This window comes from Pseudopodoces humilis, chromosome 1, assembly GCF_049639895.1.
Source record: "Pseudopodoces humilis isolate 2021_Gansu_Grassland_sample_001 chromosome 1, ASM4963989v1, whole genome shotgun sequence".
NCBI lineage: Eukaryota > Metazoa > Chordata > Aves > Passeriformes > Paridae > Pseudopodoces > Pseudopodoces humilis.
The window spans coordinates 116,502,128-116,526,809 of NC_142200.1; the positions used below are offsets into that span (position 1 = coordinate 116,502,128).

Here is a 24,682-nt window from a genome sequence, read left to right on the forward strand (position 1 = left end):
TTTCTGGGTTGTGCTTGTGCTGTTTTCTCAAAGAAGAGGGAAAGCTTTTTGGTTAGAATAGTGGAAGTAAAATTTCTGAGAACTAGGATGATTAAAACTTTAAAACTATCTATATAAGCACAAAGTTTATTAATACTTTAATCAGATTTTATGTAAGTGATCCAGAGAATAAAACTGCTCTTCATTTGTCTTTACTAAACAATATAGAATATTTTCTGTTTTCCATATTTTTTGTATCTGAAAATGAACCTGAATTTACCATGATGTAACTTTTCTGCAATTTCATGAAGCTCAGTATAGAATCATCATTGTGTCTCAATAACAGTGCCAGTATCTGTACAGTACATTTCTGAATCTCTATACTTGAATTCACACTCTTAACTCTTTCCCATGATTCTCCAATATGTTTCTCATTAAATGGCATTAAGGCAACTATTTTAAAGATTACATTTCAGATTTAAGGTGTACTTGTGCCTGGCAGTTACAATGTCATCTCTTCAAATACAATCCTAATATGAACAGATTTTCAAATTCTTGGTGTCAGCCCTTAAATAATACTTCTGATTTTGTGCTGCATATGTTGGTCTTGAATGAATGATTCTAATGGTTTATTAGATTTGAAAAGGTGCAATTTCATAAAATAAACTTCATTTGGCTACAGAATAGTAATTACACTGTCTTGCAACCTGTGCTATTCTTTTGAGAGTGATTATATTCAGTGTGTGCATTAGTGTTTCTTGTGTCCCCCAATCTACTAGACTCTGGCTTTAGTAGCTAAATTTAGAGCATGAAAAAAGATCATTAGAGTAACAGCAACTTGAAGCATGCACACAGGCAATTTGCTTTCCTGCTTCTCACCACTTATTTAACCACTGAAATGGTAAGGGAGGTTTTAGGTATGTGGGAGGATCCTGCAAGAAGCAAAGCACATAACCCTAGAAACAGTGAGCTGAAAGGGGATGCAGCTTAAGACTCTGAAGCTATGGGTTCTTTAGGAACCATCTTTTTCTCTGATTCTGTATGACACAAACACTCAAAATTAGGATAATAAAATTTATGTACTCATTATTTCACCACATTTTGCTCTTTCAAACAGTGAGCTAGATTTAATCTAGTAACAGTAACTCAGCTGATAGCAGTAGTGTTGGAGCAGCAGAATTTGGTCCCACACTGCTGAAATAAGTGCAGATGAGGAACACCAGTTTAAATAAATAAATTAAAACCAAAGAAATCTCACACCAGAAACAGAGCTATAATATTTCCAAATGCAAAAAAGCTGTATTTCTTTCCAGATACATACAAAGTGTAAGAAGTATTTTCTAAACTGTGCTTCAGGCAGCACTTGTGTACCTTCTTTGGCTACATCAGGTAGGTTTGTGCAAACCAATCTGTGTTTTTAACTTGTGAAAGCCTAGCTGATGCCAGGATATGGGAAGTATTAAAATATATCAGCTGCAGAGGGAAGTCATTGTGGTTCCATTTTCTATGAATGGTAAGAATTTGATCCTTCAAATCCCGCTGATTTAACACTTTCACTGTCTTCCATGGTAACAACATGAAAAACCCTGTAATCATTTCCAGAGGCCTGATGGGAACTCCACTGCTTGTCATCAAACACAGTTGCAGAGCTTTGAGCTGAGAAAGTTTTCACAGCTTTGCCTTTGTCTGAGCTTTGGGGACTGTAGCAAAACCAGGTTTGTCTGAATTTTTAAGTCATACAAAGAAGCATTTGAAGATATTACAAATTATCGTGTCAGTATTCAAAGATAAGTGCTACATAGTTTTTGAGATGGAAGAATAGTTGTCAAAATATCTTGACTGCCCACCTGCTGTGTTAATTGAATTCAGCAGATGGAGAATATAGCAGCATTTCCAGAGCATCATTAAACTGCCCTTTAAAATAAGAGTCCATCAAGCAAACAGATATTGGAAGGCAGATTGTCAGCGGTGTCATATAGCTTGCTAGATAATATATATCTCTCTGCAATAGTCAGGACTATGCATCATTTCTATCCACAAAAGGCGGGGCTTGCAACATGCTGGAACATGTGGCAGAATATGTAAATGTGAGCCTGTAAATAAAAACATTTTTAAGTCTTCAAGGATTAAAAGACACCAAAATTATTTTCTAAATATAAAATAAATACACATTAAGCTTGTTTAGGCTTGCAAATATTATCAGGTCTCAAAAAAGTTTCATTTAATTTAGAGTAGTTCAGTGGAACTCCAGCCTCCATGTGATAGCACAGGGTGACTTACAGAAGCAACTATAGGAGTTTGGGACTGCAACGATCTCCTTGTGCTTCAGACTTGTAAATTTCAAATTCTGGAGAGCATTTATTCCAGTATGTAAGCAATGAATTGCACATGTTTACTAGGTTGCAAAGAAGTCATGATGGGGGAATTCCTCAGCAGACCCTCTTTCCAAACTTCTTTTGTTCTCATTTTTCACAGTCAAACCCGTCTGACAATTTTGTGGTATCCATAAAAACTTCAGCTGTTTAATCTTGAATTCTCAGTCACTGTGATCAAAGTTAGCTGTTAATCATCTCAAGACTCATACCCTATGCCTGCAGCCTGGCCACCAGCCCAGCCAGTGTGCTCCTTTTCTCATATAAAATCTGAAATCTTATGAAAATCGCACAATACTTCTACAGCAGGTGGTATCCATATTCAGTCCTCATGACTTCCCTGTGGTAAACTTTACTGTAAGTTTTATTGACTAATATTTTCTCTAGCCATACTTCTGTTATAATTCTTACAATCAAGAAAAAAATAGAAGAAAATCTTGGCTTTGCTCAAAAATGCTTGCCTTTTTCTTTTCTGCCTCTACTGGTAAAGTCTCTTCGCTGATATTTTTTGGTTCTGTTTCTTGTAAAGCAGCCTATGTGTATTTATACTATGTGAGGTAAAGTTCTAACATATATTCTCTTTAAAAATGCTGAAACAAAACACTGATTTCTCAAAACTTTTTTCCATAATAAAAGTTATGCATAAACTTTTTTTAAAAAAACCTATGAATGGGAATAGTGTCTATTTTAAATTTCTAAAAAACAATATATTTTAGTAAACAAACTGGAGGGCAAATAATGCACTCTACCAAGCTATGCAATTTTCGTTTTTTAAAAAAAATTAAAGTTCACTATCCGCCCTGGTGAAACCATGGAGAGGGAGAATGCTACTTGGGGCAGGGTCCTCCTGGGCATAGGGGAAGTTGGCCCATGATTCTTCTTGGAGGAAATGCAGGACACCCAAGGCCATGTCGCACTGGCATGTGTTCCCATGTCTGGAGCATGGGAAGACCCATTCTTGTGCAGGGGCCACAGGCTACAGAGCTGATGGACAGATGGAGGATCAGAAGATGAAAACCGGTGTGTTTTACCTTCCATGGATCTTTAAGCTTCAGAGGAAATAAAAACTGGAAAGCAATTGCAAGCATCATTAACTCTGCTGGCATTGCAGTCACTGAAATGTGCTTTCCTCAGTGTTTTCTTTTTGTGGGATGCAAATTTTGCATTGCAGAGGGGCTTATAAAGAGCAAATAAAAATCTCCTTTTTTTATATTCTGACATTTTTGCTGTATGTGAATATTATGGGTTTTTAAAGAGATGTTATTATTGGTGTATGTCCACATAAGGATTGCAACAACTTCCTTCCTTCTCTCTCCTCCATGTATTCTGAAATATTATTAAGCCAAAGAAGAGAGAGAAAGAGCATCTTTAAAATTCTTGTGATATAAGTGGTGAGTTTCTATGTGGTGGTATTAGTATGCTTGGTAGCTTGCACTGAGTAGAAAACCAATGTATTAATTATTAAAACATGCTGAAGAGAGAAAAAAGTGTCTACAATTTTTCATCTACGTGAGCACTGTGTGTTTTGCCAGTGCTTGTTAAGGTGCATCTGGCCTTACTGGAGGAAGTTATATGATGAATATGGCTTCTTCAGACTGTTGTTTTTTTTAAAGAAAGAAAATCAGTACTTGCTTTTGCATGTATAATTTCTTATTGTTTTCTAAAATCTTTCATTCTCTGAAAATAGCTTTTTGTTGTGCTTCTGTAAGATATGTCAAGAGTTTGTTTTTCTTCCCCACCATCCTCTGTCTTTTGTCTGCACCTTGGCATGTGCACAACCTGCAGAACCATCTCATCTCCCCATCTCTGCCTTTCCCAGACTGGGATTTATGAGAGATCCAGTTGCAAATCATTTGGGGAAAACTGCACCAAGAGATATGAGGGCACAATACAAATTGCAAGCCTGACCCAAATTGGCAAGTCATACCTTGCCAGCAAACTCATTGCTTCTCTGACCTTGCAAAGCCACAAGCACACCAAAGGTCTCGGGCTGTTGAGTCTGGCCTCTTGTGAAGGAGAAGCATTCATAGGAAGCAACCTGCATGATAGAGCTTTTTTTGAGAAAAACTGTATCCTTTACCTTCAGAATCAGAAAACATGAGTCTAACCTTCAGCAAGTTTATAAAATGCACACCTAAGACCTCAAGCACAGAGAAGCAGACAAAAATTCTCACCTTGCATAAGCCTGTCAGTGAACACTGTGGATGCTGCCATGATCAAGGTAAAGACAGGTGCTGGGGGCTGGTCATAAAAATATAAACTCCGGTTTCTGCTGCAAAATGCTGATGAGACCAAATAGAACCATCAGGTAGGAACAAGGTAAGTTTAACCAAAAGTGAAATACCATTCCTTTCCTTCAGAAAGAAACTGTAAAAGTTTCAAGTACTACTTTGATACTCTCAAAGAGAAAGTCACCTGGTTCAAAATTACTTCAGTCAGAAACTTTATGTAATCCTTTACAGAAAGTACAATGGGGGAAATATATACAAAACCTTTAAAACTAACGTATTTCAATTCATGATGTTTTAAAATTCCTTCACCAATTCACTGGTTTTTGAATGGAGGGGAGCTTATCTTCAATAGGAAATACAATCTATAAGAGGCAGGTGGGCCTGTGCTGCAGGATGCTCCTTGGGAACAGAGCCAGGCAAGTTTAAAACTGAGAGATACTTAAAACAGAAACTGGGGCTTTGCAGCTTACACTCAAAGGCAGGACTGGCATTTTATGGGTCTGGCTGCTGGAGGTAAATGCTGACCTGAAAATCTCACAGCTCTAGGAGAGCTGGTGAGCAGCACTTTCAGGGACAGCTCATACACTGAGGCAGATGGAGCTGTCTGTCTGTCTGCTGTCTCTGTACCTGCCTGCCTGTCTGTCTGTCAGATTGAGATGGTGCATCAATATCGAAACCATCAGCTGCATGATTGTCATTCACCATATTTTGGATGTAAGACCAGTAAGTTAACGCAAGGTTTTAGCAGTGGGCTGGGCAATCTTCTCTCTAACCTTATCACACTTGCAGAGCTGCCATGGGGAGAAGCAAATCCCCATTTTCAGAGCCTGCAGTGCAGACCCAGCCTGCTTGGATCAGATCACCCTGAGTGGATGACTTTGACCAATGCCCACAGCCACAGCAGCTTATACAGATCAAGGTATGCTTCTTTTTTATCCAACTGGATAAAGCCTACGTAACCTTGTGCATCAATGGTTCATCACAGGGCTTGGGTTGGCACTGCAAGCCAGCAAGTCAGGGCAGTGCAAATGGTCTCCAGAAACAAAGGCACCACAGGGAAGGTTTTATTTATTTTTCATAAGAGGATCTGTTAAAATTTGAGAGTTTTAGAGAGAATAACAGAGGACTAAGCTTATTGAGAACATTTTGTTTATCAGCTGCATTGCTGCACTGGTAAATTGGGTAACCTGGACACTGGGGAGAGCCTCCTCTCCCCCTTTTGCTCCATCAAGTTAGCTCTGTGCTAGCACTTGTTCATCTCTGCTGATGGTGTGCGTGCTTCTGATGTAAGACACCCACAAGAAATAACAGGTCCTTATCCTCTCCAGGGTCACTGGAAATGCTCAGTTCGGACTCAGCCCCTAAGTACTCCTTGGTCTTCAAAGATACTGATCACACTTGGACTCATGGGTCTGGCTGGTTGTGCACAGAACACCCATGCTGAAAGCATTCTCAAACCTCTGCTGGGAGCAGTTCACCACAGACCCTGCCCGTCAGTGCCTGCCGCGGCTGCTGATGGTGCTAAGTCACGTAGCAAACCCCAGCGAGGGTGGGAGCAGCTGACACTTCTTGGGAGTCCTCACCTCTGTTCAAGGAAAGTCTCAAAGAGGAATCACAAGCCTCTGCACTGTGGGAAGGGACACTTGCCAGCAGCCCAGTGCTGCACTAGCAGTGTATGGACAGCAGCACCTGGCCCTTGCCCACTCCTTCAGAGGCTGCATTGGTTTTTGGGGCTGCTTGGGGCACTTGGCACCAGTCCTGCAGCACACTCTGTGCCAGACATCCTCCCCATGCTCTGCTCCCCAGCCCCTCAGCATCACATACCGCTGTTCTGGGGCTGCTGTGGAGGTAGCAGCAAGTTTGCAAAGGCTTTTGGTGTGAGTGGGCATTGAGCCTCATATAGGCTGGTGCAGTCTAATTTTCATACATCCGTGCGTCCTCCAGTTTGGCTGTATCTGTGGAGAAAGGTTTCCCTTTTAGTTGTAATTGGCTTCCTGCTGTAAATCTTCACAGAGCTGGTCTTGGGACTTGAGCTCATCAGGGGAGTGAAGGGAGGGTGTTGGTGCTCTTCACTTTTTCAGAGTCAGGAAAGTGTTGGGGGTTATTTTCTTTTTTTTAAATGTGCATAGGCCTTCCTCCTGGTGATGAGCACACTGCCCCTCCAGTGCTGCTCTGTGCCACAGGTGATGATCACAGGGCTCCAACAGGCCGCTGAGCATGTTCCAGAGGGAGCAAGGGATACCACCAGTCTGCATCTGAGCAGGTACAGCCATGGTCCTCACCCATCCCATGCACACCTGGAAACCCAAGCTGTGCCACAGCCTGTGTCAGCAGGGAGCTGCACAGCACAGCCTCCAGGTTTCCCTGTGAACCAGGCTCGTCAGTAAGCAGAGCGTGAAGAGCCCCATCACCAAAGGTCCTCTGCCACACAGTGTGTGGGCCGGGCAGTGCCCTGTGGCCTGCCAGTGCCCCACAGCACAATGAATCTGCACTGACCTGAAACAGCATTAAAAATAGATCCCAAGATACAAGACTGGGGAGAGCAGAAAGGCAAAGCATGAGCTCATTGCTGCTGCTGACTTTTGCATTTGAATAGATTTTCTTAAACAGTAAAGAAGCAGCTAACATCTGGTTAGGCTTTTGTTACGGAGTCCATGTTTTAGCACCATAATTACTGTTGCATTCAGAGTTTTCCTGAATTCCCTTATTTTACATCTCATGTAGCTTAATGGAAGTGGATAAGAGATTTAGCTGAAAATGCTTGTGCAGTATTGATTAGGAGGATAATTTTAGAATTTATGGTAACTAGAACATTTCATTAAAAGAACTTCTTTTTCTAAAAAGTGTTATACAGTGTCTTGTGATTTTGTGACCTACCTTCTCAGCTAAAGATTAAAGATTATTTTTTCAAAGTAAAGGTGTGGGAGGGTAAAAGAAACTAACTGTACCATGATAATAATGAGGAGAGGCTGTGAGAGCAGTGTGAAGGCTGTTGACTTTAGTTGCCTCGAAACAGATTTACAAACAGCTCAAAGAATAAATTTAAGTACGTATGAATAACAAATGCATTAGTCACATTAGGGCTTAATGAAGTGTTTATGAAAAGCAGCCTTATAGCACTGTCCTTCAGAAGTAATTCATTGAGATGGGTCTGATGACATATTCTGGATTTAATTTGTCCAGTGTTTAGGTCAGTCAGGAAGGGAGACAAGGATAGGATACCCAACACAGTTTCAGGATTAACAATCAATTAGAGAAAGTTAGAAATTCTCCTGGAGCATCTGTGCTTTATCAGATTCAACTTTGTGTGTCAAAAATTCATAGACACCATTAAAATCAAGAGTAGAGCCTAGAGTGAGCTCTGATTTTAACAGATCTCATGGTAGGAACAGGGCAAGAAATAGGGACTTGAAGAGAGATTATATTCTGTCCATAACAAATGGAAGCTTCCAGTCACCATTTAATTGCCTCAGTGCAAGGCAAAGCACTGCCTTTTCTGCCCCACCTTGGACACTTGCCCATGCTGCTTTTCTTTTGTAGATGACCTGTGTCTAGGGAGTCTGAGATGGTAATGCTGCCATCTCTGCTATCATCTCTGTGGTCATTATGGAAACAGGGAACTTGCTGTGCTCCCATCACAGCTGCACCAAGTTCCACCAGCTACCCAAGGGTCATACAGAGAACTGAGGAGTCAAATTCTTTTTCTTGGCTGTTGGAGAAGACCAATGTGACAACTCATCAGCAAACCAGATGTCTGAACTCACAGACAGCAGCAGAGCTGCACCAAGCAGGACCTGGTTTGTCTTTGGTTTTGGTTTCATTGTGACCCCATGTAATCTGAAAGGGTAGAGCAGGCTCTGCATAGGATGCTGAGTGGGACCAGAGTTAGCATTTGAATGAATTAGCTGCCTCAATACCACTGAACTGGATATTTGAATTTAATAGCTGAAGTGGCTTGCCACTTCTGAAAAGACTGCCAGCAGCTTTAATGTCTTGTCTGAGCTGTTCTGTATGCCCTTTTCCAAGCTCTGGAGAGTATAATTATAGCTCTTCCCTAATATTGCATAACGAATACATGAAAAATGGTGTCCTCTGCTGCTGAGGTAATGGGAAGACCCTGCTTTACTTCAGATTGATAATTGGAATGCATTTATTGATTACAGCATTTCTGAGAACTATAAACTCAGAAAAGAAAGAAAAGGAGCTGGCTGCAGAATTTATGTCTAAAGGTAATATAGATACATCACTAGTGTCACATACTTGTTTGTATTAATTCTGCAAAGAAAAAGCTGCAGTGGCCTGGATGCTGAGACCACAATGGCTCCGCTCTGGTTTGATTTTCTACGGAATTCAAGATTAAGGCCACGTTTGAAGAATAGCTTGGATCAAATAGGTACATGCAACAGAATCAACAGAATTTCATCTCTCAGATGAGGCTGTGTTTGCTACACTGAAAGAAAGCTGCTGCCCCAACAAATCATTCTGTGACTTCAATAACTCTCAGCGCATGGAAATATTGACTGACAGATGCATGACTTGTCCTGAATTATCATTTGCCTATGTGTACTAATGTAGAAAACACAGACAATGCCTATTCTTTGTCAATGACTGGAAAAATAATTCATGCTCCAGGTTACCTTTGTGGTTTTCAAAAATAAAGGCTGGATAAGCTTTATGCTTTCATTAAGGAATAAATCCAGCACAGACAAAACAGGGTGTTGGATACGTCACCCTCTGCACTATTACGTGCCAATTTAGCCAATAATGTAGTGCAATCTCTCTGCAGCATGAGAAAATAAAATAATTTAGAGCAGGTTCTTTTCCTTAGAGTCTTTCACAAAGTACATTTCCAGATCTTTGCTATTCAACTTACTCTGCAAAAAGGAAGAGGTAATTCTGTGTGTACATGTGGTTTATTATTGCAGGGTGTTTATTATTTTTACATAAAAGTGATGAGCTTTATTTGAATTCACTAGTTCATTAATTCTGTGGGAGAGGAAGGTTCCTGGAAAAAAAAATTAGTTGTAGAAGTCTGTGCAGAGCAAATATGGTATGCTTCATGTTTGAATCTGGAAACCAAGACTTCTCCTTTTAGAAAGTGTGGGAAAGAATACCAATGAACTCTTACACATGGAATGACTTTAAATAATCTTTCTTCTTCTGGGAAGCTCTAACATTAACAGAGGACCTAGTATTTTTGGGGAGCATAAGAAAGCCTTTATGGAAGGATGGAGTTTTGGACAAGGATGACCTGTTCAAGATCAAAAACCAAACACTGATTTGAAACATTTTGGCAGTTGCTGTGTTTTAATTTGTTCCCTTTATATGTAATGAAAACCTTCATTAAAACAATAAGTAACTAGCTTGCAATGTTTATCTGGCCTTAAATAAGATACTACTATCATGGTATTTGAAAGTCACCATAGTTATAGAGAGGACTGTTCCTCATGTTTTGCTTTAAAAAGCAAATCCTTCAGTGCGCCTTTGATACAGTAAGTTTTAGAAAGCAAAAATGTGAGATGCTGACATTTCCAAGCTGGTCTTTTACAATAATCTTCCTCCACATCTGAACATCTTAGGGAATGAGATCTCTAGTGGACATCCCAGTCTCCATCTTACCTGTTTTCTTACAAGACAGAACTCAGCACAGGGCACAAATACTACTCTGTTGGGACTTATTTACACTTCTTTTGAGAAGTGGGAGGAGTGGAAAGACATCTTTTATGATGAAGAGGAATCTTCCTGGCACTGCTATAGTTCTTAGAGAAGAGAGCTGTGTCAAGGGCATCGCTGGAAAACATTCCCTGAGGATCAGAGCTGGAGTTTACCTCACCCTTAGATATCTGTTTTGGAGCTACAAACTATAAAAATGGAATGACAATTAACATGCTGCTTGCCCCAATTCTTTATTGTTATTACCTTCTCTTACGAACTACCCAATGTGATTGCTAAGGGTATGAAGCTGTTGCCTTGCTGATCATATGATAAATAACATAGATCAGGGTATTTTTATTGGAGAAAAAAACACCTGCTCACAGTGTCCTTCAGGAAGTGGAGAGATGTTGTTCTTGCATGTTATCTTACTGTGTTTCCTGTGAGGCTCAGAATGTTGGTTGGAGTAAACAAGGGTGCAGCCAGATGAGTGCTGCAGGTTGTTATGAGTTGAAATAGCAGGTAGCTCAAGTTATTTGTGTACAAAGCTTCAGTTCCTTAATTGCATAGCAAGTCTTGAAACAAGGCTTACACACTCCTGTGGTACGTGGGAAGAACTCATGCTTCTCTAGGAAGGATTTCTTAAGCAAATACAGATCTTCATGCTTTGATTATAAATTCTGTACATTGAATAATTTATGTTAACCAGGATTCTCAAATAAAACCAGTGAAAATGCAAATAATGCTTCTTCCTTTTTATGAGAAAACTTCTAAGAGCATATAAATATTTTGTTAGAAGCTCCATTTCAGCTAGCAGACCTCCAGAAATTAGGGCACTGAGCTGTAAACTTCACATCCTGTTTTTTCCCTAATACCATCTGGGGAAAATAATGGAATCTAGGCTTTACTGTCTTTCCACAGATCATACACAAGGAAAAAGGCTATCGCTTGCTTTGTTATGTTGAGACTGTCACCATTCATGTGAAGCCTAAACCTCGGATTAATCTCTGAACCATGATGGCTTTATTTTGAAAGCAGCAAGCTTAACTTTAAAGCTCTATGTGACTTGAGGTTCTGGCTGCCTGAGGCTGCTCTGGTCTCTAGGTCTCCTTACAGTGGTCATATCTCATCCAACTCCTCACTAAAAGGTGTTACACTAACTCACTGCCCTGGCAAGGGAAACAGAGATGGGAAACTAACTCTAGATTTTCTTCTTCCCAAACTTTGCAGCAACATCCATAGCACTGATTTTTTTTATTTTTTTTTTTTAAGATATTTTGTAAATCTTGTGTGTTTTATTGACAAATAGGGATATTCCATCTAGTCTGTCCTCTAATTACTAACAGTAGGCTTCACAGCTTGGCTTCACAGCAGCCAAGGAGCTGCATTTCCCAGCCTTTTCGATGCAGTCATTGCAGCATTGCCACAGGAAGAGGAGACCCATCAAGGCTCTTATTGCCGCAAAGGACTTAGAGGCTATGCAGAGGAAGCAGCAATCCTGTCAGTTTTGTTACCTAATTCTCCACCCTTCGAAAGGAGAAAGAACTTCTGGTTCTTTCAAATATTTGGCAATGTGATAGTTCATTATCTCTGTCTTGATCTGTGTTTTCAGAAGCCTCCCATTTGATTACTGTTGAGGACTTGAGTCTTCTTTCTTACATTTAATGTAACAGGAATAATATTACAAACCAAACAGGGGTTTGGGTGTTTGTTTGCTCATTAAGCAGTCAGCAGGAGCTCACTTAATGGAGCACAAACTCGCAGTTATTACATTATCACTTAATTATTCAGCATTGACATCACTGCATCTTCACAGCAGGCAGCCACACAACTTGGGAAGGGGTGTGTTTCACTTCAGCCTTGTACATCTTGATGAAAGTAGGGTAACAGGAGTGGCTGGAGGCAGCTCTGTGCCAGACTGACCCTGCCTCACTTCATATAGCCTTTCAAGCAAGCCAGGCCCTCATTGCAGAGCACAAGCCATGGGAAGTTATTCCAAAATAGGGCAGCTACAGGGAAGAGTAATCAGAGGAAAGGAGCTGCCAGTAAAAATGTCACATTGCTGTACAACTGTGCTTGCTGAGATATTTTTAGGTTGTTTAATAGAGAGGAAGGAGGGATGGATGCTTTTGCAGTGGTAAAAAGTGTTCACCTAAATTTCCTGAAACCTCAATTCTTTCGTTAATCCACCAGTGAAACAAATTTAACACCATGAAGCTGCTGTTTCTCTGTGAGTTAATTTCTAGTGTAAACTTCCCTGTAGTCCTTGAGGAGTTAATTGTTTCTTGTGTCTTTCCCAAACAAAATCTTATCAAATGGCCAGGCAATACAAGCCAGATTCCCCCACCACTCCACAAAGCTGTGTTACAGGGGGATGCTGCAGAGTTTTTGTTCTCATGGTGGAGTTTTAATTACTCTTCTTTCAAACATGCAGCACAGCACAGATGCCAGGCAGTGTAAGGTCTCAGCTCAGTCTCTTTGTACAACAGCTACATTGCCAAAGTCAGTCATTGTTCAGGTGGCAAAATTGGGGTGAGTCAATGGTGTTCAGCTTTGTGAGGCCATGCACCAGCTCACAACATAAAATGTGGAAAAGCAGCAAGGAAAAGAGGCAGGGATACTCTGCTCAAGGGCTTGTGGGGTTTTTTCATTGTTCTGTGCAGAAGAATATGTTCTCTTAGTGCTTTCTCAAGGGAAAAGAAAAATCTCTTTGGGCAGAATTGTCTCTAACAGAAATGATTGGCAGATTCACACAGAAGCACATTCCTGCAGATAAGTGATTGCTTCTTATATAAGGGAACAGCTTTTGCAGGAAGTCCTTAATGCACAACTTTTGAACATCTTGTATTCAGTGTTGAGAACACGTGACACAGGAATTTGTATTCACCACAGTGAGAGACCTGTGAAGTTCCTGGCAATGACTTTATAGATTATGTTTGTTGCTGTGTCATTCTGAGATTTAGAGGTGATTTAAAGGGTGATGTGCAAAGGCAGAAATGGCGTTGTTCCACCGATGTATAAAGGTGCCTACCCTTAAGCTGAGTCAATGGATCAGGGTCTGGGAATTTGCAGCCACAGAGGGATCTGTTCAGTTCATTCCCTTCTTTATTTAACTTTGTGTTTAACTGTCATTTTCATTTTGTTGTTAGCAAGACAATACAAAGGTAAAATTCATAAAGCCTTGGTTTGTTTAGCAGAAATTGCTCATTTTCTATTGCCAGAAAATTCCCTGAGGAGAGGAAGCCAAGAATGTTGGGGGAAATACAGACAAACTACAGGTAACACATGAGGCTTGAGGTAATGGCTCCAATGACTTGTGGAATATTGAATATTACAAAGAGTGATCCCATAGCTGTAGATATGGTTTGGTATCTACCTGCTGAAGAGGTTACTGCCTGGTGTGATTTCACTAACTGAGTTTTTTTTGATCTTTGGGGTGTTTTAGTAGACTTTAGAAAACTTTTGGGTGTCTTACTACTTGGAGGCACACATGGGAGGTACATCAAATCACTGATATATTATTGTATAGTCTGCATATTAACTGTATGGAAAGCTAATGGGATTTTCATGAGGAAAATGTCCTCTTTTTGCAACACAGAAAAAGCAGCAGGTCTGGCAGAAGCTGGGCAGCAGGAGCCCTGAAGTCTGGTGCATGCAGATGGTGAGGTTATGAACCCCACAGAAGTTTTCTTCAAAGAGATGTCTTCATTGTATATTTAACCTAGATAATGGCATTTGGGAGAAAGCATCCCCCAAATAGTTAAATATAAGTAAATTCCAGTGTTAGGAGCTGAACTGGCAAACTAGAATCCAGGCTGGCATCACATTCAGTCTTTTGGGGCTTATGGCATTCTGCAGCCACAGTATCTTCTTAACATTGAACAAATGACTCAAAGTCATCCTATGACTTCTTTTCCTGCCCCTACAATGTTGCAGGGAGAGTTGACAAAATTGTCCAGCCACATAGGAAAAGCATGATCCTAATTCAATTATTTATTCAATAAACAGTTTCTGACTTTCAGTCTATAGCTTTGTTCCAGTGGAAAATAGCTATAAACATCCAAGGATGGTGACAACTTGTACTAGTATCTGGCATCAAGACAAATCTATTTTTGAGAGAAGGAGGAGGTGCCTAATAAACCCAGGACATACTTGGACAGTCCCTGTGGCCAGACGCCCATTACCTTGAGAAGTCTGAGAAGCTGCAGCCCTAGAAGGGCTTTGCCAGCTCTGCTGTGCTCCAAGGAGGCCAGATTTCTCAGACATCAGGTGCTAGCTGTGCCACAGCAGGATATACATACATACAAAAGGTTCTGCAACACCTCAGTGTTTCTGATACTGGTGCTGTACATGTTACCAGTGTAAGGGAAACAGCTACAAGAACAGTGTTTTATAGTGAATGTGTAGAAGTGACACCAGGAGTGGCATTTTTCTGACTTTCAAGGCTCCCACAATGAGCAGAATACCTCTGTTTTGTTTTATTTTTGTAACTTCACTCTGCCTTCCACCTAAAAAATGAACTTTTTATTCTCCCTTGGTTTGTTTTGCTTTGCTGTCAGTCAGAATAGGGACTTGTGACCTTTTAGGCTGTGACCAGTGTTTCCTGACTGTGCATTAGCCCCAGCTATTTCACACATTATTTGACAGCATAGAGACGAAGCAAGTAGCAGTAAGTTAATTGCAAACATGACTCTTGCAAGCTCTGCCTTGAAAGCACTCTACCTTGGGAATTCATCTGCTTCTTTAACTTGATACAGCGAAAGTCTTGTCTTCATTGCTTACAAGTGTGCGAAGAGATGGCTAATTGAGCTGTTGTCATCTTTGTTGCAAATGAGACCAGCATTCTGGAGCTGTAGTCTCAAGAGCGCTATTCATCATCCTTAAGTGTCCTTTTTACTGCAAGCCCAGAGTAATGTAGATTGATTAAGGAACTGGGGGAGAGATGTGTGAAAACAATGCATTTGACAGACATGCCTATGGCCACTGGATTAAAGAGGAAAGAAAACTTGCTTTCTCTGGATTTATATTTAAAGCTATTAAATGTTTAAAGAAAATTAATTAAGCTACCTAAAAAGTTCAAATGCTAGTAATTCCCCTCAGATAGATGGAGCTGCCTCTAAAATACCCCTGTGAATCGGTACCACCTCCAGGATGGTGGCCCTCCCTCCTGTAGCATGAAGCAGTGCAGCCCACTCTGATGTCCTCACTGCTCCCCCTTGCTTTGTTCCCATAATTTATTCCTGAGAGGCTGAAGCTAACAGGGGAGTGATAATTATGTGCTGACTGCTCTTGTTAACCTTCAGTGACCTACTCCTGTTGCTTGGCTGGCAGGAGCCCCCCTCCCCACACTACAGGGAAGTGACAGAGGTGCTGCCGGTGCCTCAGGGGGTGGCTGCAGTCTCACACGTGAGTGCAGCCACCTGTGCTTCCTGTCGATCTAACACACATAAAATACAAAATTAACATGATGAAGGCAGTCGGGGGCAGGTTAATGTGAAGCTGTAGAGAGGCATTTTCTTCCCCTGATCTTTTATTCTACGACGTTGTTTCACCATGATCCTTTAAAGGGTTTTTATCTCCTGTATATTGATGCTTCTGAATAGTGCTGCTTGCTGAGAAAGCTCTGCAAGATGTGCCTCTTCGGGGTATTTAATTTTGATCTCATGTATGGCAATCTATAAAGGTGTTACTAACAGGAGTTACTGTGTCGTGGTTCACATCATCTGCACTGCTAGAGAGTCTGGGACGGATCCCACAGAGAATTCAGGAGCTGCTTTCCAAATAGTTATGGCTAGAACAGAGAAGCGAGGAGCTTGGTTAGTACTTCCCATTTCGGCAGAGAGAGGACAAAAGACATCCTTTGTCTCTACCAAAGGATGCCCTTTGGAGTCCACTGGAAAAAGGCTGGTACAGATCTTTACCCTAAGAAGGAAAAGCACAGCTCAGATGCCCTGCTAGTCAGATGAGGCAGAAGAGGGCTGTTCCCAGTCCTTTGTGGCATCTGTGGGGAAAGCAAGGACATTGTATCTTTCTCCTTCAATCATCTACAACAATTGTTGTCATGACCAGCTAAATCACGTTTTTATGCCTTTTCTGCACAGAAGCCTTTCCACATGAAACCAGGCAGGTTTACTCATGATAAGCTCACGGTTGCTTTAGCTTTCCCTTTTGCCCTGCCTGAGTTGATTGTCCATAAGTGATCATTTTATTTCTTGAGCTTCCACTCAAGCCGTGAGGTGAGGGTGCATCTGGACAAGACAGCGCAGAGACCTTCCAGTCTTGCACCAAACAGATCGTGTCCACGTCTGGAAGCAGTGGGCTAATGTTGACATGGTGTTTACCAAGGCTAGCTTCTCCTCTCTGCCAGGAATATCCCCGAGACTGCCAGCTGAGAGACAGGAAGCAGCACCCTCCTAGCAGATGTGCAGTGACAAGGGGCAATTTAAACCATGTTCTTGGCTGTGCTGTTCAGGACCCTCAGTATATTGTGGGTCCTGCACCAGAATGCAGTAAGGTGGCAGCTTATCCTTGAGAGTGCCTCTGCTGAACACCTGCATTCTACTCAGGAATTATCTTTGGATACATATGATGGTTTATATTAAGTAATTTTCTTACATGGTTGGCTGTATTAACCCTAATTCACCAGTCTTGTCTACACCAACACTGTTTGCTCCACTTGAATAGCTAACTTTGGGTGTGTCAGCAAAGGTTGCTGAGTTACATTTACAAATTGGTCCAGAAAGAGTAGTTTTATCTCCAAACAGGACTTTACTTCCAGGAGGATTAGTGAATGAGTGCATGGGAATTCATTTTGAGTCTTTGTTTCTTCCCTTTATTGTCATATTTTTATTGAAACATGTTTTTTGAACGTTTTTATTTTCATCAGGGATGCTCCTAGTCAAACTGGCTGTCTCTTCATGGAATATACTTCTTCTGAAAAGGAAAAAGAAAGGGATCCATAGAAATGCAGTCTGAAGCTGCTTTCGTAACATAGCTTCTCCCACCACATCCCCAAACCCCAAATTACTAATTTTTGCTCAGCCATGAGACACAGAGAAAAGAAGAAAGATCAAGGTATCTTTGACAGGGAAATTGAAGCAAATAGGGACTAAAAAATGAATGAATAACTGAGTTTACTCCTATTTAAGCAACATTGGCAGAAGTCCTTTGAGTGACCTCCACAAAGCTTTGCTGAGGTATCCTTTTATACTCTTCTAGAAGATTAAAGCTAACTTTCATAGCTTTAAATCTCCTCTTTCATAGATGCCATATGTTGTCATTCTTGATACGCATAAAAGAGAGCTGATTAGAGAGCCACCTTGAAGACGTGACTTTACAGAGTCATCCAGTTTTGGAGATGCATAAAATTGTTTCTGGTTTTTGGGCATTTCTCCTGAAAGTGTGAATGAACTGATTAAGCTGGAACTGTCATTGGCTTTTTATTGCCCACAGAACCAGGCACTGCCTCTAGTGAGATGACGGAGAATAAATGCTGTGGGCAACTACTTCAACAGCTCTTTACCAAACAGATTATACACAATTTGTCTGGCATTGAATCACTGGCTTGTGTAAACACCAGATGCAAGTGAAATGCAATGTCATTTTAACTAAAATGCTGTGTTTTGGCCCATGAAAGCAATAGATTATTGAAGTTAATGCTACTGTTACCTGTATTTATTACGTAATATGTTATGTGATTTTATTACCCTCCCTGTCTTCCTGGCTGTGCCCAGGGCTGCTCTCACACCCAGAAGCTGCAGGTCTAGAGCCAGGACAGGGTGCTGCTTAGACCCCCATGTGTGCTTTGCTCTTGGGTTGGGCTCAGAGGGAATGTTTCTTGATGTCTCCAGAAATCAGATCTTGCTGTTTGATGCCCTGAAGAAGGGACTGGGCACTGGCAACCTTCCTGTTCTCACTCCAGTGCCTGCACCTCTGTCCTTAGGGGTGTAAATGTCTCACCTTAAGGGTGAGTCTAAGATACCCAGGGAGAGGCAGACACAGAGCCTTACTCTGGCCAGAGGGAAGATGTGACCATAGCCTGCTGGGGTGAGTGTGGAAGAAGAGAGACATCTGCTAACACTGAATGAAACTGCAGAGACACAGCAGGCAGAGTGCCTGCCATTCTGTCCTCCAATGGCTGCCAAGAAAATCTGCAAAGAGATGCAGGGAAAGCACTGTTGTCACAGGGCCCTTGCCTTCACAACCCAGTCTCCTCTGCAGCAGTGCTGGCCACAGTTTCAGGGAGTATGTCCAGGTAAGTGTAGGGTCTGTGCAGGAGAGCTCTTGCTGGGTGGTCGAAGGAGCTGGAGGTAGGTGTCCCACCTGAAGGTCGCTCCTGGGACAGCTCCCCACAGCCCTGCACAAACATGCATCTCATCAAGCAGCATATGTGCAGATGTAGTGGTTCAGGGTGCTCAGCCCTGAAGCAGCAAAGCATTCAGGTGCTGGGTGTAAAACATGGAGCCAACAGGTCTTTGTAGCTGTTTACAGTAAACCTGGCCCTGGGAATGAAGAGGATAGCCATGAAGATGATATATATTCATGTGTGTAGATATATACACACAGTCTAGTCTACACCCCACCAAACTTTTCCCAGTCTCACAGCAAACACAGTGCCTGAACCTAGAACCACACCTGCTCTTGCAAGACCTTGCCTTGCATTTTTTTCTAAAAGGGCAACAAAACATTGGATTTCCTTCCTTTCAGTGCTTAGAGGAGCTGCATTATCAAAACACTGCCTACAGATCTGGAGAGGAAAATGGCAAAAGCTGTGTGGTGATGGTAGCTCACTGCATATCTGCTGTAATGAGGGGATCCAAGATTCTCAAGAAGAGTTGCTGGTTTACCTGAATGATGTGGCAAATTGACCAATGGCAGATTTAATTAATACAGTTTGCTTCACACAAAAACAATAGTATAAATTAATGACATATATACAAGTATGAAGGCTGGTGTTACAAGCATTAGGTGGTGCAGAGAGTGAGCTGGCAGGGCATTAGTGATATATGACAGTCTGAGGAATTTAGTCACAGACACAAAGAGACTTCTGGAAACTGAGCTAGTTCTGCTTCTTACACACTACCCTGCTAGGGTGGAGTATTTTGTCCTGTCCAGCTCTGCAGTTACCACAGCCAGCAATGAAGTGGGGGACTTCTTGTTGTCTCCTTCCAGTGGCCAGATGTGGCTCCTCAGCTGGCAGGGAAGGAGGAAGAGTAGCTCATGTTCAGCATGATGCCTGCTTCATGCACAAAGTAGCAGTTGAGGACAGGACCTGAGGTTTTCCAGTACTGTTCTGCCACGAGAAAAAATAATTCAATTATCTGACAAAAAATATGACTTGGAGCTGCTGAAATGTGTTCTTTCTTAGAGAAAACACATAATTATGGGAATTCATTAACCTTGCTGCAGAAGAGCTGTATCTTGATGCTTTAGTATTCCAAAGACAAAATGTGAAATACTCGTTTCAAGCTCTCAGCTTTACTTAAGCCATCTGGGATCTGCACAAGCCATCTGATAACAGGTTTGCACCACTGGTCTGTTAAATGAACTTCATTAACCTCCCACTCCAGAACAGTGCATAGCTTTGTGCAGCTTGCTTTTTCTATCATGCAATGCATTGAATTACCTAATATCCAAGAAAACCAGCATTCTCTGAGGCTGAGAATGGCCAGAAACTACAGTTTTGATCACAGTGATCTTGAGTCTGAACTTTTAAAATTAATCCCCTGCTCCTTCTGGTCTCTTTAAGAACGAAAGGTTTGCAACCTTCTTTTTTATTGCCGTGGAACCACATAGTGAGGAGTGAGGTAGCTTTTCCATTACAAAGCACTTTTTCATTTGTCAGCATGCTGAAGCCTGGCACACAATGCTAACCCAAGATGCAGGAAGGTTTTTTAGCAGCTTAAAGCAAATTAAGCTTTCTCTGAGTTTTGGGAGCAAACAGGGTTATTTGTTTCTGCGGGGAAAAACTGGGTGGTTTCAGCTGGAGCCTGGCAAAACTGTGCATATATAGAGCCAGGAAAGCCAAGTTGTTTCTCAGGCTCTAAATATACTCTTTCCCCTTACTCTAACAGAGAATTTATTTTTAAAAACAGACAAGATTCCAGCAATCTTAGTTCTTGCTTTGAATAAGTTCCCTCTTTCGTTCATGTAGTGCGTTTGCCTTTTTTTGTTTTCCTTATTTTGCCTTGCCAGTTCAAAATTGAATAGAGCTATTCCCTGTCCTAGATTTATCTGCACAGGAAATCCATCCTGTTCCCACTGCAAGCAGCTTCTTTGGGTCACCCTTAGCACAACACTGTGGACAAGGTGATCACAAAAAACATACACATCTAATCCCTGCATGGCTTCCAGGGAATGCAGAGAAGGCTCATGCTGGTCTTGCAGCAACTTTACTAAATCACAGTCCTGGCTTGAGAAACAATGTCGATGTAATGAAGATGCAGGGCAATTATTTACAAGTCCAGTTTCCTTCTTAGATCCTCCCACCCAAGATGTAGCTCTCACTCCCCAAAGAGGGAGTGGGCTTTTCTCTCCTCCATCACTTTTGCTGAGAAAATGTTAATAGCACTACTGGTAATATCATGTCATTTACGGTCAGTTGCCTCTGTTTTATTTGTAAAGTATTCCGAGATGCTTGAATAAGTCCAAAATACCCTCCAGCCATAAGCCATGCTGGAGGAAAATTGATTGAGTAAACTGAAGTCATTAGAGGAAGTAAACAGTGTTAAGCAAGACATATGAAGGTATAAATCTACACTGCTGCTTTGTCCATTTGAAGATCACTATGTAATAGAGATCTATGATCTCTAGATTAATTCTGACTTGAATTGGTTTCTGGCTGTGTATCAGATGTTATTTTCTTACTCTTTATCCAACATAAAAATTATGTTTTACAAAGTGCTGGACTTAAAAAACTGATGTCCATCTAGTTCCCCTTAAATCCTCTTTTGGGTTGTTTTCACTTTTGTAACACCAATACAGCAGAAGAAATGTCCAGTGTATGCCACCATTTATGTGCTGCCTCCTCCTAAAGGCAAAATTGTCTGTGTGGCCATGAGCAGTGAGCATGATAAACATTCTATTAATGTAGATCCACCCTCAAAAACTAATCTAGGTCAATATCTAAATGGAAAATTATTAAAAATAAGCATCCCTTCTCCCTAAAACCAGAACATAGAAAAAAGTCACCCTTCTATAAGGTTAACCCTTTTGTGCTCCTTAGGGCCTGTAGCTCTCCAAGTTATCTGCCAGGGTGAGTTTTCATCAGATTGTACTTAATCCTCATGTAACAGAGGGAGGAAGCTGATGCAACCCATCTGTTTCACTTCTGAGGCAGAGAGCTAAGGAAGCTGATTTGCCCGGTGTAATTTGATGTGCTGAATGACAATGCCAGGAAGAGAGCTCAGGTCTTGTGTGTGCACCACTCTGCTCCCACTGCCTGAGATCAAAGCAGCCCCTTTCCTTTGGTGCAGCAGTCACAGACAAGGAGCTACATAAATAGCCTTGCAGCAGCACTTGTGCCCTAACAAGCACATGATTCAGTCCCTCAGAAGAAGGTAATGCTGAGCATAATTACAGTTGTAGTTATGGGGAATGTCCCATCTGAGAAATAGTGTCCAGTGCACAACTTGCAGTCCCATTTTTCAGTCCCAAAAACTTTAGGCTTCAGTATGAATCTTTTGGCAAATGGTTGTGGAATACCACATTTCCTACATGAAGAATCTCTTGTGACATCACTTCTGAGTCTTGTCAATAGTTCTTGTGTCACTAAAACCACACTAAACACACAACAGCAACAGAAAAGTAAGTGGGTGGGGTTTTTTCCCTAATTTTTGTGACCAGACTTTCTTTTTGATGCAAACAGAAAGCTTTCAGTTGGGGCCATAGAATAGAAGTCACATAAAAGTCACATTGTGCCATTGCCTCTCTTGGCAGTCAGCTCTGCTGGGACACCACCTCTATGAGATATCTGCTGTGTGCATCTGTAGGAGAAATTTAGCTGAATACTGCAAAGGTGATGAAAGTAAGGACTTGAATAAAACCATCAAAACCCCTATAAAGCTGGTTTCTCATTTCAATAAAACTGTAATTCTCTTTCCTTATTACATAAAGTAACTTTCTAGCTCTAACAGCCAAGGACAGAAACCAAATTAAATAAAAACCACTGTAATTATATGATACAGGGAATGGAATACTTCTCATGTCCTTAACAGTGTGAAATTCCCATTTAACAAGTGAACAAGAAACAATGGTATGCTTTGGTATATTACTTATTGTACTGTTCAGGGTTGCAGACATACCAAAAAATAAAAGCCCAATCTTTTGAGTCAAGGCACTCGCTAGAAATTAGTTCAATAGATCCAGGTACAAGGATTAAAATGAAAACAGTCTCTGAATTCATAGTGAAAATTAATTTTGTACAAATATTCCCTGCCCAATGGGATCCCTCACCTCACTGATAAAATGGTGGTGAGAGTTTAGCAGTGACCTGGACTTTCATTTAACTTTCTGATTTCAGTATTGGCAGCCCATACTCAGAGACCTTTTATAGAGCATGGTGTACCCCATGTCATATTGATGAATTTTTAATGAACCCAAAACCCAAAGCTCCTGTGATATTTCAGTCTTGCCTCTTGTTGTAGCCTAAGTTTTGTTGTTACGCATTACCTCACATGAATTTTGTTTCCTGTGTACTTCTCCAAACTGGTGAAATCCTTGTGCAACACAGCTGGCACCCATCCACCGAGGAGAACGGGCTCTGCAGCGGACACTGCTCCAGTGCCTGACAGCCCGAGAACTGCCGTGGTTAAAGGGTCAGGCTGGGAGGTAAAAGAGAGAAAATATCTATCTTTGCTACAAGCAAGGGGATATTTCACACAAAAGCAGGAGCTAACGGAGATGAGCTTTTTACCAGTGAGGGAGACAGAAGCATCTCTTTGGCCACATCCTCAGGACACCCTGAGCCAGCAGAGGAAAGGAGATGAGCAAGGAAAAGAGGTGAAACCCAGCCACAAGTTGCTACACACCCTTTCTTCAGAGAAGATAACCGGGCATCTGAACTAGATTAAGTGTAGGAAAATCTCCCACTGGCTGCTGCAGAAACCTCCATTCACAGAGGCCCCCAGAGCCATGAGAAGGACACACGTAGGTTTGGTCACTCCATGGGCACAGCTCTGTCCTGGCTGCATGAAGTCACCACTGAACTTGCCCACAGCTTGCTTAGACCAGGGACATCAGCATTTGGTCACTACTGAGGACTGAGGGGCTCCTTCCTGTAGGGACATAGGAACACTCAGTCCTCCAGGACGTCTGAGCCCACTGAGTATTCTACAGGCAAAACAATGCCATTTGGGAATTGTGTTAAAAAAAAAACAAAAAAGCCTCAACCACATCCTGCTTATTAAAGCCTTAAGGCTGGAAAAAGTCATCACGATGAGCTTTCCCCACATCTTCCTCCAGTTACATTTATCTTCTTGTCAGGCCTTCTTGTATCCAAATAACAAATATGCCAGCAGTTTAAAACTCATTTCCCCAGCCTGCCTAGGAACCACTCCAAGTGCTGACATTTACCCGATCCAGAAACTGTTTTATTTTGCCAAGGTTTCTCCAGACCCCACACAACACATTCAAAACCTTTACTTCTCAACTTGCACCGTACCTAGACAGTAGCTGCTATTCTTAAAGGCAAGCTTGTCAAAGTACAGAGGGTATTATTAAACAGCTGCTGCTTTTCTTCTTGAGCAAAGCAACATGAAGCTGCTGAAGATCTGTTTACATGATTTTTAAAAAGCAAAGTTCTTCTTTCTCCCCAGAAGCATTATTGATTTAATTGAAGAACTCCCCTGGGGGTGGGGGTTGCCTGCAGAAAGGTTACAGACTGTTAAGAAAAAATTATCTCCATCAATTGTTAGCTCTTTAACCTAATGATGACAATCTTGAATAGCTTGCTGTACTCTGCAAAATTACATACACCACTTAATTAGATTAATTAGCAAAATAGAGTTATCATAAAAAGTCTGGCTCTATATTTCAGTGCCAGAAAGTAAGGAGGAAAAAAAGGCAAAAAAAAAAGTGTGTACATTTGTCTGAATGAAACCTATCACTCATTAAATACTAACTGGTAACTGCTGTAGTTTGATCATTGAAAATCTGTTTTTATGTCTATTCTGAAATCTGAAAAATAAGCTTTAAAAACATCTCCTTTTTTGATGGATACTTGCTAGGAATACAACTTACGATTGCTTGCTGCTGTCCTTCCAAAGGATAGTGTTTCAGAACAATGACTCCATCCTTAAACACGCAGGAGGTGGCACAGGGCAATGAGGTGGCTCTGACAGGTTTCTCAGCATCATAGGCCTGTGCAAGCACAAGCTTTACCAATTTCTTCAGAAAAAAAACACTTCAAAAAAATGAAAGAAGTGCATATATTGGTGGTCTTTGCCAAGC

General features: G+C 41.4%; 1 long non-coding RNA gene across 1 annotated transcript; it reads right to left on the minus strand.

Moving 5' to 3' along the window:
* Positions 1–17,117: 17,117 nt before the first annotated feature.
* LOC106628014 (uncharacterized) lies at positions 17,118–24,682 on the minus strand. Its single transcript, XR_001331201.2, has 4 exons — positions 24,473–24,682; positions 22,904–23,055; positions 19,317–19,526; positions 17,118–17,167 (listed from the first exon to the last, which is right to left on the minus strand). It is a non-coding gene; the product is annotated as an uncharacterized LOC106628014 (long non-coding RNA).